Genomic DNA, 13856 nt, shown 5'->3' on the forward strand with positions numbered 1-13856 from the left:
AGCACATGGGAAGTTGGGTCCAAATTGGGAAGGACCCTATAGAGTTATCAACTGTAAAAGGCAAGAATCCTACTACTTGGAGGCCTTGGACGGGAGAAAATTGGAACATCCTTGGAATGTGGAGCACCTGAGGAGGTACTATCAGTAAAAGTGAACCTATGGATGAGCTTGGACCTTGTCCGTCTACTTACGTTTTACTTATGTTTGATGTTGTTTGTGTTTGATACTACTTATGTTTGATGTTGTTTGTGTTTGAAGTTTGAAACTACTACCTTATTACTTATTATGGTTGTGTCATGGTTATGGACGAAGTTATGAAGTCTGTACTTATTAAATAAAAAGGCATTAGTGTGCATGTGCCTTATCTGTAAACAATATTTATGTTATATACAAAATGTTGTGTGAATTTTACATCTCCATGATATTTTCGTCCAAGCCAATCCACAAGGGAATTGAAAGATTCAAGACGAATAAATTCTCTGGACGCAGAGATGTAACGTCTAAATTTTCCTGAGTAAAACAAGGAAAAAACCATAGATACACTCGTCCAACTCATGGACGAGGAAAAGCCTTAAATAGCATTTTCGTCCAAGTTAAGGGCGAGAATCAAAAGCCAACTGAAACAATCCAAACTCTGGACGAGAGAAAAGTTAGGCAAAATAAATTGGATGGTATGTAAAATCAGCTTGTAAGTCTTAAGACGAATAAAGTTGGATAAAAATACTACCTGCAAAGACGAGTTAGACTAACATAATATGAAGAATATATATTTTCGCCATGGATGAGCCAAAGCTGGAGTTGAATTAAATAGCATAACAGCACTCGTCCATGCAAAGAAATTGAGAGCACTCGTCCATGCAAAGAAAATGAGACTTCATTCATTCAAAGGGTGGACGTCCTACGTCCAAAAGCCCTTGTTTAGTCCAAAAAAATGAAATGATTTATTAAAAACCCCGTCCTAAAACCATGGACGAGGCTAGTGTATTCTGGTTACATAAGAAGGTCCCAAAACAGAGGACCAAATAAAAGGAAAACAAACAAAGATTGCTCTAAGTGTAAAGGTCTTGTCCTTAAGCAGAGGGAGCATTGACATTGGGGTCGTCTTGGGGTGGCTGAGTGCTGGCATCGTCCTCCACATTGACGTCATCAGAGCCAGTTTGAATAAGAGAGCTGGTGGCAGCAGCAAGGTTAAGTTTGATTGAGCTAAAGTCAAATTCAGGGAAGTTCTCAATAGCATCCATTCTGAAATCCTCAAAACCAGTTGCATAATTACGATCCAGGGTGTCCGTATACACTTTGGACGACTTGAATTCAGCCACAGCGTCCTCTTTTGCCTTGGAGAGACGGGCATTTAGCTCGTCGTTCATCTTTTGCAAATGATCAATATGGGTATCCTTCTCCAGTGCATCAGTCCTTAGCTCCTCGATCAGCTTGTTATGCTCAGTGACTTCCTCCTTAGCTTTTGCAGCAGCCCCAGCCCATTTTTTGCAGTCAGCATTCACCTCTTGAATCCTCGTCTCCAACAAGACCCTCGTCTTGTCCAATTCTGTTGCCTATCTGGACGCTGCCATAAACTTTGACATGGCTTATGAATAGATAAAAGAACATAGGATGGTTAAATGAAGAAAGGTTGTTAACTGAACAAGGATGAGAAATGAATATTAACATACCTTAAAGAGGTCATGGACGCTAGAATGCTCAAACTCCTTTAAGCCCATGTTATAACACATGTTTATGTCTTCGTCCAGGACAACCAACTGAAAACGTTCCCAAGCAAAATCTTCATTTTCAATGATGTTCGTAAAGGGCTGGGACGAGCCAGGCGCAGTTGACTTGGACAAAGGAGTTCTGGACGGAGGAGTCTTGGACGGTGTGGACTCGACCGGAGTGGATGAGTCCACGTCAACTATCTAGATGGAAGGCTAAGACTGTGGAGGTTTAGACTTAACCACCTTGGATGAACCCTGCTTCACTCTTTTGTCTCGACGACTAGGGAGCCCTTCTAAATCAATGTTCTTTGGCAAGAACTTTCTTTTATCCCCAGCTGTAGGACGTACCTGAACCTCAGGACGATCCTGGGTCTGAGCCTCAGGACGTTTTCCCTCACCCACAACTTCTTTCCCTTTGTTTTCTTTCATTGTTGACATTCCTAAAATGAGATAATAAGCAGATCAAGAATGTATAACATAGAACTTTCAAAAAAAAAAAAAAAAAACAAACAAACAAACAAAAAACCCTTAGCCTAAAGCTTACTTTTGCGCACAGTAACCTCGTGTGCAATAGCCTCGTCTGACGACTCAGGACCCAAACCCCACTTGGCAAGACGTCTAAGAGTGACAAGAGAACGAAAGCTCCTGTCTGTATGAAGACGAGCCCTGTGGACACAGTCACGATGAAATTTGCTCAAAGACGGACGCTTGGCAGCTACAACACAATGAGTAAATAAAGGTTAGAAATTGTAAACGGATCAAATAGAAAGAGAAGGATAAAAATAAACAAGGGGAAGGGACGTACCTTCTGGACGAAGGTTCCCTATGTCCCCAATATAAGGAGGAAAGGGATCCCTACCAATGTCCACAGGGTTCCCTACCCAGAAGCCTGAGACAAAGATGAATTCCTTCTTCCATTTTCTATCAGACGAAGCTAGGGACGTGATTAACCTACAATCATTCCCCCTAGCAATGAACTAGTAAAAACCCTTAGACTGACTTATTCCAAAAGGTTTATAACAATAAAAGAACTCGTCCATAGTAAGAGGATGATCCCCACCAAAAACTTCCCTACACAAAATTTTCATGTAGATTACTAATCTCCACGCATTAGGATTAAATTGACAGACACCTAAACCTAACTTGACTAACAACTCTCTAGCAAAGGCATTTAAGGGAAACCTAAGGCCACCTAGGAAGTAAGCTTCATAGACGCCTATTCCAAAACGTGGATCACAACACCACTCTCCACGGACGGGCAGCCTAGGGTTAAACTCGTCCGGAATTTGATACCAAGATTTAAGACTATTTAATCTTTGTTCATCCGTCTTAGAATGAACGCCTACTGCACAACTAAAGACGGTCTCCTCCTCATCCGTCAGATTGGACGGAGGCACGCTGGACGGAGAGCCAGCTTAAGAGCCAGAAGCTTTTCTAAGTTGTTCCTGGATGACTTCAATAGGGAGCCCAGGGGCCCCAGAAGAATAATTCTCGTCTGTACTTCCCCCACTACCGTCACTAGCACTGCTAGAACTAGATCTATCACTATGTCCTTATAATACTCGTCTATAGCCTTATCAAGGCTATCAATGGACGAAGAAGCAACTGACATTTTTGACAAGAAACTCAGAACCTAAAGACGGAGAGAAGAAGAATACCTGGCTCTAGATGGAAGAAGACTCTAGACACAGAGGAACTCCTAGACGAGGCTCTAGATAATGGATGTCAAGGAAGAAAATCTCTGAAATGAGAAGGGTTAAGGGAGGCATTCCACTATTTATAGGATGCTGACCTGGGCATTTGAAACGACTCTACCAATACGAAAATGACACGTGGTATCTACCTCGGAAAACTAAATCGACGGGATCAGTTGCCAATAAAAAAATGACACGTGGCGCATTGATTTATTAACCAATTATATACGTCCAAGGACGTGTCGGCAGCTCCCCCAACTCATTGGACGACCCACATGGATGAGGGGGCAACTGATGGTGTCACAAAAAACATCAACTCCTGAACTCGTCCATATGTCTCGTCCAACGAAAGACAAGCTAGGACAAACCAAACAAGCGAAGTGATCGTCCCAAGCATCTTGGCTAACCTCGTCCGTCTTTGGACGGACGAGATCCCATGGGAATCTTACCCATCATCATTTGGACAAAGGACAAGCCGTCCTAGATGGTCTCGTCCGTCTTTAATGAAAGATGGACGAGTTCACCATGGAATGGGCTGTCCAACCTAGGTAACTTCCATAGTGGTTATGGAAGTTGCCCCCAATTCTCCGGACTCCTCGACATTAGGAACGGTTATTAAACAGATAACCGTTCCACACATACTATATAAGGATTCTTCGATGAAGGGTAAGTGATTCAGACATTTTTATTTAAGAGAATACTCCTTCCTTACAGAGAATTCTTAGTTCACTAACTTCATCATCGGAGGACTTTTGGCCGGTCCCCACCGGTCTCCTCTGATTCAGTGTTGTTGTTTCACAGGATATAGCCCAAAGATTATCATCGTTCAAGACTTGTCAACCTACTGGTATCCAAGGAATTATCAAGTATGATTAATAATTTTTAGGGTTTTTTTTTAATATTTCATTTTAATCTTGCCCCCTAAAGTAAAATTCTGGCTCCACTACTAGTATTGTTCATTACGGATTAAATATATATCACTATCTTGCAAACATGGACCACCTGGTCTAACCAACCAAACACAATCCCTGCATCTGATTTTGTCTCTCTTAGGATCGTAGATATCAAAATAGTGGGGTGCCCCAAACCATTGAAAAGTGCAGGAGACTAAGTTCTATGCAAGGATCTCGTATATGCCTACTCCATAAGAAATTTCATTTTTTTGCAGGTTCTGCAGCATTCGTTGAGAAAGTAGTAGTCAGTATAAACAGTGCAATCAACAACAATGGTGATGCGTTCTTATTGAAAGGAGTCATGTTGTTTGTCTGTAAAATTATAAAGTATAACTAACTGGTTGGTGCAAAGTAGTGGTTAACATGGCCTTTACTTATAGTGTGGCTGTGAAATGTGGTGAGCTAATTTTTTTTTTTCTAAACAAAATTAATTCAATTAATTAAAACATTTATAATTTTTAGGGGCTTGCCCTGAGGTGAGGCAATCAGTTGCACTATTTTCAGTAGCTTATTTGCATATGTGAAACAAAAAGCTAAAGGTTATCTTACTTTCAAAATGTTGAAATTTAAACTATTTGAAATTAATTTGAGACAAAAGATAGTATAAGACCTACAAAGTACAAATGGTAAATAAAATAAACAAAATGTGAGCTTATAATCAAATGCCAAATAAGCACATAGTCAAGGTTGTCAAAATTGCGATCCGGATCGTAAAATCGCACGATTTTACGATCCCACCTCACTAATAAGATTAAAATCATAGCAGGATCACAAAAATGTTAGGATCGTTTGTAGGATCGTGTAGGATCGTATAGGATCGTAGGATCGTATGGAATCCTACCGATCCTACCATTAGGCTTTTTTTTTTTTTTTTTTTTTTTTTTTTTTTTTTTTTAAAGTGGGATTCATTTGGGTCATTTGGGTAAGTCCAGTAAAATAATGTCCGGTCCACCTAAAGGTCCAATACCCACAAGCCCAATGAATTAAAGTCCCAAATTTACCCCTCTCTCAAAATAAAATCTCAAAAAAACCTATACTACTTAAGTTAAGTTTTCAAAAACAAAACCTAAATATTTTAGAAACACTTAAAGCTTCAGCAGTCAGCACGCACCAGCTCTGTCCCGCGCGCCTCCACAGTCCCCTGTCAAAAACCCAGCACCTCTTAGCCCTCTCAATGGTGAGCTATTGTTGCTTTCAAGCTTTCTTAAGTATTTAGAAACATTTAGAAACATTCAAAACCAGCACCTCAGTCCCACGCCTCCTCAATCCTCTGTCAAAAGCACCAACACGCAGTAGCTCTGTCTCGCGCCTCCACAGTCCCCTATCAAAAACCTAGCACCTCTCAGCCCTCTCAATGGTGAGCCATCGCTGCTTTCAAGCTTTCTTAAGTATTTAGAAACATTTAGAAACATTCAGCGGCAGCACCTCAGTCCCGCGCCTCCTCAATCCTCTGTCAAAAACCCAGCACCTCTCAGCCCTCTCAATGATGTTGCTGTGAGCCATTGCTGCCTTTAAGCTTTCTGGTAATCTTTTTTGGTAGTTAGTACTTATTAAGTTAGTAGTTTATCATTTATTTGTACTTTGATAGCTTGATTCCAAATTGTTGTGTTGTGTTGTGTTTATGTTTTTATTTTTCTATTTTGTTAACTAAATTAAGTAAAATTTGAAAAATTATGAAATAGGATCTTTAGTATTTGATTCTTTGAGAAATATTAGTAAACACAATTAGTAGTTTAGAATTGCACATAACCTGTTTGATGAATTTTCTGTGTGATTTTTTTGAGCATGCTCTGTATCTTGGTGTCTTTTTTTACACCTCTAGTACAAATATACAATGTCTAATTTGGCTAGAATGAAAATTAAGCGAAAAAATGCACCAGGAAATAGGTCTGACTTGGGATGGGAACATGGTGTTGAAGTAGGTTCAAGGCAAGTTCAATGTAATTATTGCAAAGAAATTCATAGTGGGGGTATATATAGGCTGAAGCATCATTTAGCTGGGACTAGGAAAAATGTTTCAGCTTGTCCTAGTGTGCCAGAAAAGGTGAGGGAAAAATTTGTGGCTCTTTTGTATGCCCAATCTGAAGCATCTATAAAAAAAGAAAAGGTGGTATACTATAGAAGAAGAGGATGATGGCAGTGATGATGAAATAGTTGAAGTACAACAACTACATTCATCAAAAGGGAGGGGCAAACACATAGGCTCCATGGATAAGTTTGTTAAAAAAAAAAGCAAGTAACAATGAATCGTGTGTTTAAAAAAGGAGAACGTGATCTAGTGATCCAACAAATTGCTAGATTCTTCTACACTAGTGCCATCCCTTTTAATTGTGTCAAAAATCCGAAGTTTCTGCAAATGATTGATATGATTTCAAGATTTGGGATTGGCCTCAAGCCTCCTTCCTATCATGAGATTAGGGAGACATGCTTGAAGAAAGAGGTAGATTTTACACAACAAATGCTTGAAGAATATAAGGTTGAATGGAAAAAAACAGGTTGTTCAATTATGTCTGATGGCTGGTCTGATAAGAAAAGGAGATCCATTTGTAATTTTTTGGTGAATAGTCCCAAAGGAACCATTTTCCTATACTCTATAGACACATCTAACATATCTAAAACAGCTGAAAAAGTTTGTCAAATGTTAGATGAAGTTGTTGATAGGGTTGGAGAGGAGAATGTTGTGCAATTGGTGACTGACAATGCTGCTAACTACAAACTAGCTGGAGAGATGTTGATGCAGAAGAGAAAGTGCTTGTTTTGGACTCCATGTGCTGCCCATTGTTTGGATTTGATGCTTGAGGAATTTGAAAAAAAGATTAAGGACCATAAGTACATAATTGCAAAGGGGAAGAAGATTACAATGTTCATATATTCTAGAGCTATGCTTTTAAATTGGTTGAGGGATTTCACTAAAGGGAGGGAATTGATTAGACCTGCTGCCACTAGATTTGCAACATCATATTTGACATTGTCATGCCTTAATGAGTTCAAAGGAGAATTGATGACAATGTTTTCTTCTGAACAATGGAGGTGTAGTAAATTTGCAAAAACAAAAGAAGGGAAAAGAATTCATGCCATAGTTATGGATAACAATGGCTTTTGGCAACTTGTTGTCAAATGCTTGAAGGTTGCAATACCCCTTTTAAAGGTACTTCGCATGGTTGATTCTGATACACCTCCAATGGGATTCATTTATCAAGAAATGGAAAGCAAAAGAAGAAATACAGAAAAATTTCAATAATGTTCAAAAGAGGTAACCATTTTATTTATATCTTCCTTAAATTTACATTTGTTTTTAATTCATTAGCTTATTAAATATATAGTCTTTTTTTTTAATATAATATCCACTGTTTTAAATTGTAGTTACAAAGAGATATGGGATATTATTGATGATCGATGGGAAATGCAACTTCATAGGCCTTTGCATGCTGTGGGCTACTATTTGAACCCTTCTATTCATTATGATCCTTCTTTTGATTCGGGTTCAGATATTAAATAAGGACTATATACGTGTCTTCAACGAATGGTTCCAGAAGTTAGTGATAGGAAAAAGATAGATATGCAACTTGAAAAATTCAAACAAGCAAAGGGACTCTTTGGTATTGAAGCTGCCATACTAGCCAGAGATACTAAACAGCCAGGTAACAATTTTGTTTTTGGTTTTTTGTTTTTTGTTTTACATTCAAATTCATCTTTATTAGTTGTAAATTTTATTCTTAAGACTAAGATATTATAATTCATATATGTATCAGCTGAGTGGTGGGACTCATATGGAGATGACTGTCCTGAATTGAAAAAATTTGCTATAAGAATATTGAGCTTAACATGTAGCTTATCTGGTTGTGAAAGAAATTGGAGTGCGTTTGAAATGGTAAGACCAAATGACTTTGGTATATTATGACAAGATGGTTTTCCATTTTCTTTCTTAGTAAAAGTTTGTTTCTTCCCCCCTCCCCTGTGTTTGAGAATTCTCAATTAAAATTATTACAACTATAGGTACATTCAAAAAGGAGAAATCGCTTACACCAGAAAAAAATGAATGACTTGGTCTTCGTTATGTACAACTTGAAGATAAAACAGAAAAGAGCTAAACCATTGAGTACAAAAGAAGAAATTGGTTTGGAGAATTTGTCTTTTGATGATGAGTGGTTAGCAGCAGATTTTGTAGATTCAGAAGATGATAGTGCAGATTTTGATGAAGACAATGAAGGTATTAATTTATAACTTTAAAGCCTTCCTTTATAGCTAATATTTATACAAGTTATCAATGTATAGTTTGAATGTGTGACCACTAATCACTAATTTATATTTGTATACTTTACTTATCAAAAAAATTTGTATATTTTGGTTATCAATGTTAGGTGATGATGAGGTTTCAAGAGTTGCTGCCAAAGGAAAAAGTGTGCTAGTTCATGATGTTAGTGATGAATTTCATGCGAATGATGATGGTTCTAATAATGATGATAGTGATCGGCCCCCACCTGGATTTGAGAGAGTTAGGGATTTCGATGATTACGCCATGGATGTTGATACTAGGAAGGATATAGATGATGAAATGAGATATGACAATGATAGTGACTAGATTAGAAGAACTTTAGAATGAGAATTCTCTTTTGGATTTTATATTTGTAATTAGCTAGTTTACCTTAGATTGAAAATTCTCTTTTTGAATTACATATTGTAAATTTGTAGTTAGCTAGTTTTTATATGCTAACTAGCCTAACTTATTTTGGATTTGGAACTTAGAATTTGGAAAAAAATTTCCATATGTTTAGATAATATTTTGGTACTTAGTTGCTAATTAAACATGTATTGAACTTTTTAGATATATTATGTCAAAAGTTAAATATATTTTGTTTCGTTAGAATAACATAAGAACAATGTAGTGCGTGTAAATTACATTTTATGATACAATTTTTTTTTTTAATGGATGGATTCATATTTTAAGTGATTATATAACATACAAAGTCATTATCAATAGGATTTTTGCTTAAAATCTGAAAATAGGTAGGATCTTACGATCCACGATTCGATCCTACGATCCACGATCTTACCTACCTCCCACGATCCTACGTAGGATCCCGATTTTGACAACCTTGCACATAGTTTCTCACAATTTTGAATACAAAAGTTCAACTAAAAATAGCTGAATTAGGAGGAAATTCTCTCTATTCAAACATAAATGTTATTTGAGTCAAAGATGTGAAATCTTTTTTACTTTTGGTTGACCTTGTGATATATTACCATGTAAACTTTAGAGGCCCCGAAATTTTACAGATCAATATTCTAAGATATTTTAATTTAACTTCTATTCTATATATAAACTTTCAATTAAAATCTAGACATATCATATTTTCTTTAAATAATACTCATTCTATTCCAAATTGTTAGACTTTTATTTCATTTTGAGATGTCCCAAAATAAAGTCATTTTTTTTTTTGAGAAATAATTACATCATGCTGCTAACCCTGTAGCTCGAACCTTTTCCCTCCTAGACCCCCAAGCACTTTGTGCATTGAGAGGTGCCAATTCAGTTACAAGGCCTTGAAAAATTAATAAATAAAATTTTAAATATACTCTCACTTTATTTTAAAAAATCAATACCCATTTTTCGCTAAAATTTAAATTAAGGATTGTGGTACACATACCTTTTCATGCAAAAGACAATATATTAAATGACATCCTGTTAAAAATTAGATTTTCTAAAAAAGCCTAACAAATTGGGACAAACTGAGTAGAATAGGTATAATTTTACATACAAATATAGCCATAATAAGTATAAATTAATGATTACCATAATTATATATTTAATAGTTCAATATAAAAACACAACCATAATAAAATTTTAATACTTAATATGGTTTTTACCACGAAAATTTTTACAAACTTCAAGTATACTACATATGTTAATCTTTAGAATCTTTACAAAGTAAAGTAGTAAACCCCAAACCAAAATCCATTTGCTCATAATAATTGTTATTACAAATGTCGTACAAGATATTTTACTTTTTGGTTGCTTGAATCTGTTTACTTCTCGGTGGATATAGTGCTAGACATTTATTGAAGGAAGCTGGTATATTTTGGAGTCTTTATCATATCATTGCTTTTATCTGCTCAAGATCTCTTTTGCTGTAGTACTCTCTTGCCTTCCTTCCACATTTTCAGGTATTTCATTTGTTTTGTTAATGCAGGTCTTGTACAAGGTCAGTAAACCCGAAAGTAATTGCTCTGGAGGTTGCATTATCTGAGATCACTAATGTAGCATGGCAATAACGAGAGTTAGACACAAATGCGGCCACAAGAATTAGACAATCATACTATTATGGATTTGAGAGATACTGTAGTGATCCAACAACTCCTGTGGTGTCTGGGTATTAGGGTTCAAATCCCACTGGCCTCTCTTTTACCTCGCCAATCCATACCATTAACAATATTTTTGTAATAATGACAATTACCATTTACTTTTACATAGAAAATGTTAAAATATTAATTTTGTGATTTAAACTTATAAACATTAAAGATGTTCTTTTAAAAAAGAGAGGAACAATTCGAGAGGATTTGAAGCATTATTTTAAACTCTTGAAGTTTAATACCATTAAGCAGGAAGCATTTAAAGGGCGAGGGTGTAAGCTTATTTTTTTGTTCCTCCTTCAATTATTTATTTACAATATCTTGACAAAAAAAGAGAGACAACTGATCTCTTTTTTCTCTTCTCCTTCCAAATTCCCATGTTAGAAGGGGGAAAAACTCTCAAGTACAAAAACACTTGAATTTATAGGATTTGATATAACCTACACAATAAAAAGAAAAAAAGAAAAAATGAAAAAAAAAAAAAGAGTTATACCAAATGAGGATGATGGGGCATTCGAATCTTGGTTATTGAATAGGGAGATGAGACTCTTGGCAACAAATAACATGGGTTAAATACATTATTAACTCTATAAAATTGACATTATTATTATTATTTTATACTTTTTCCAAAAGTTAGTTTTGGTATACAAGAGGGAGAAAAAGAATTCAGATTAGTAATAACTATTTCAAGAGGAGTGATTCCCCAATTGTGTTAGCCCTTATAGTTAAAAATTCAAGATTTATACGATTCATCCAAACTCAAACATGCATATATTAATAAGGATGTAGTTGAAATTGTTGTTTGATAAGACCATAAATTCATAATGTCCCAAATATTTTTTCCCCTAAAAATCAAAGGAGGAGAACATTGTTATAGATGAATCTTCTTTATTACAACACACCATGGAAAAGCATAGTTTAATTCTTCCAAGGATAACACTATTCATTAATGTTGTACCGTGAGCTGTGCTATTCCACTTCAAAACCAATTGGTGATGAGGAAGATACATTTATATCTTTTATGGCATTAGATATCACCCCACAGGCTTTTTTTAGAGCGGTTGTAGGGAGTCAAATTTTGGTCCCTTCATCAATCCCTCTCTCACAATGACACTCCCGTGACTCAAATCCATGACCTTGGCTTTGATACCACTTTTTCAGACCATGAGTTGTGTCATTCCACTTAAAAACCAATTGGTGATGAAGAAGACATACTCAAATCTTTTATGGCTTTTCACGCCCCGTGGGTGTGGGGGCAATGCACCTTTTGGGGGGGAGTACGACTCAGCCGAGTGGACTGGGGCAGAGAAAAGATAATGGTGTCACCACCTAGTTTTATGACCTAAGAACCATGTATATAGCGCTCTTTCATGGAAGGATTGATCTTACTACCAAATTATAGGTTTGGAGTTTAGGTATGGGGATGAGAATGTGTTAGGTACCCAACCTTACTCGACTTGTGGGTCGGCTTCCACTCATTGTGTCTTACATCTTAATCTCATTAAAGGCATGTTCAATATTGCATATTGTTGACATGGGTTCAATTTGTGGCTTGAATTGCCACTGAAGCCCATAAGGCCCATTGCTTGTAAGTCGGTCAAGTATGACCAAATACAACTAGGAATGTAACTCCTAGTGTTGCCGACCTATGACATATAAATATATATATATATATTAGTATTGTGTTGTACAGGATAGAGAGATCAAGAATTCTATTAACCTAGTAAGTGCAACCGCATAAGAGAAAAAGAGAGGTAGCCAGCTTCTATTCTTATTGTTTCTGTGAAAGAGTGTTAGGGTGCAATTGAGATTTGGGTTTCTTGAGAGTGTTCTTGTGCACTATTGTATCTTCCTATTTTTATATTGAAATTTCTTCGTTGTCGCCGTGGAGGTAAGCAGCTTGTTGAAACATGTAAATTTTTGTGTTCTTTGTATGTGCTTGTTATGTAATTTTTGCTTATTCACTGTTATTGATTTGAGTCCTGGGGTGTTATCTACACAACACATACTAAACTCACACACATTAACATACATTTAAGCATACAACATGATATCAATCATCCCAAAACCCTAACATACATTTATCATGGCAACTCATATCAAGCCTAGCATACATCTATCATGCATATCATATTATCCCATCCAAGGTAGCAAATAAACAAGATATCACAAGGGCAGAAACATAGGCATGTTAGAATCAAACAAGCATGTTATAGGTATCCCAACATTAAAACATGTCATTCAACCAAGCATGTCCATATCCATCATCAAAGCACAAGACAAATGCATGCACATGTGAATGCATGCCTATGGATGCAAGGGGGTGTCGAAATGGAGTCACCACCTACTTTTTGCAATGGTCTAGGTACTATATATATAACGTCCTTTCAAGAAAGGACCTTTTAATCTTATTACCAGAGATATGGGTTCAAAGTTAAGGTACGGTCTTGGGAAGGTGTTAGACACCCAAAACCACCTAACCCTAAGGTTGGCTTCCCATAATTGTGTCTTATATCTTAAACCTATTAAAGGCACACTCAATACTTGTATCTAACTCATACACACACACTAACATACATCTAGCAATCAACATGGCATTAAACATCCCTAACCATACATCTGTCATGCTCACAAACAAAACCTACCATACATCTAATCATGCATAGCACTTCATCAAAGACCCTAGCATTCATCTAATCATGGCATCCCCTATCATACATCTAGCATACATCTTAACCAACCTAGCATTCATCTAATCAAGGCATCAAAGCATATCAAACTAGACAACAACATATGACTCATTAAAAGCATTCCATGTACACTTTGGAAATACTCAACCAAACAAGCATATTCATCTTTATCAACAAAGCAAGACCATATCACAAATGGATGAACATTTCCAATGCATGACTTACCTTTTACTTACTTTGCAGCAACTCAGCGCCTATGACATCGTGCATAAGCATGTGAATGCATATACATAGCATCAAAGCAATAAAACACAAGATAAACCCTAATTCTAACATATGATAGCAAACAAGCAAACAAACATGTGAAAACAGAAGGAAAACAAACAAAAAACAAAATTTAAGGTTTTTGGGCAGTGGCTTGCGCATGCAAGAACAAGCCTGCGTACATAGGTTCTTGCC

General features: G+C 36.4%; 1 pseudogene; it reads left to right on the plus strand.

Moving 5' to 3' along the window:
• Positions 1–6190: 6190 nt before the first annotated feature.
• LOC115995472 lies at positions 6191–8938 on the plus strand (annotated as a pseudogene).
• Positions 8939–13856: the final 4918 nt, after the last annotated feature.

Source organism: Quercus lobata, chromosome 1, assembly GCF_001633185.2.
Source record: "Quercus lobata isolate SW786 chromosome 1, ValleyOak3.0 Primary Assembly, whole genome shotgun sequence".
NCBI classification, from domain to species: Eukaryota; Viridiplantae; Streptophyta; class Magnoliopsida; order Fagales; family Fagaceae; genus Quercus; species Quercus lobata.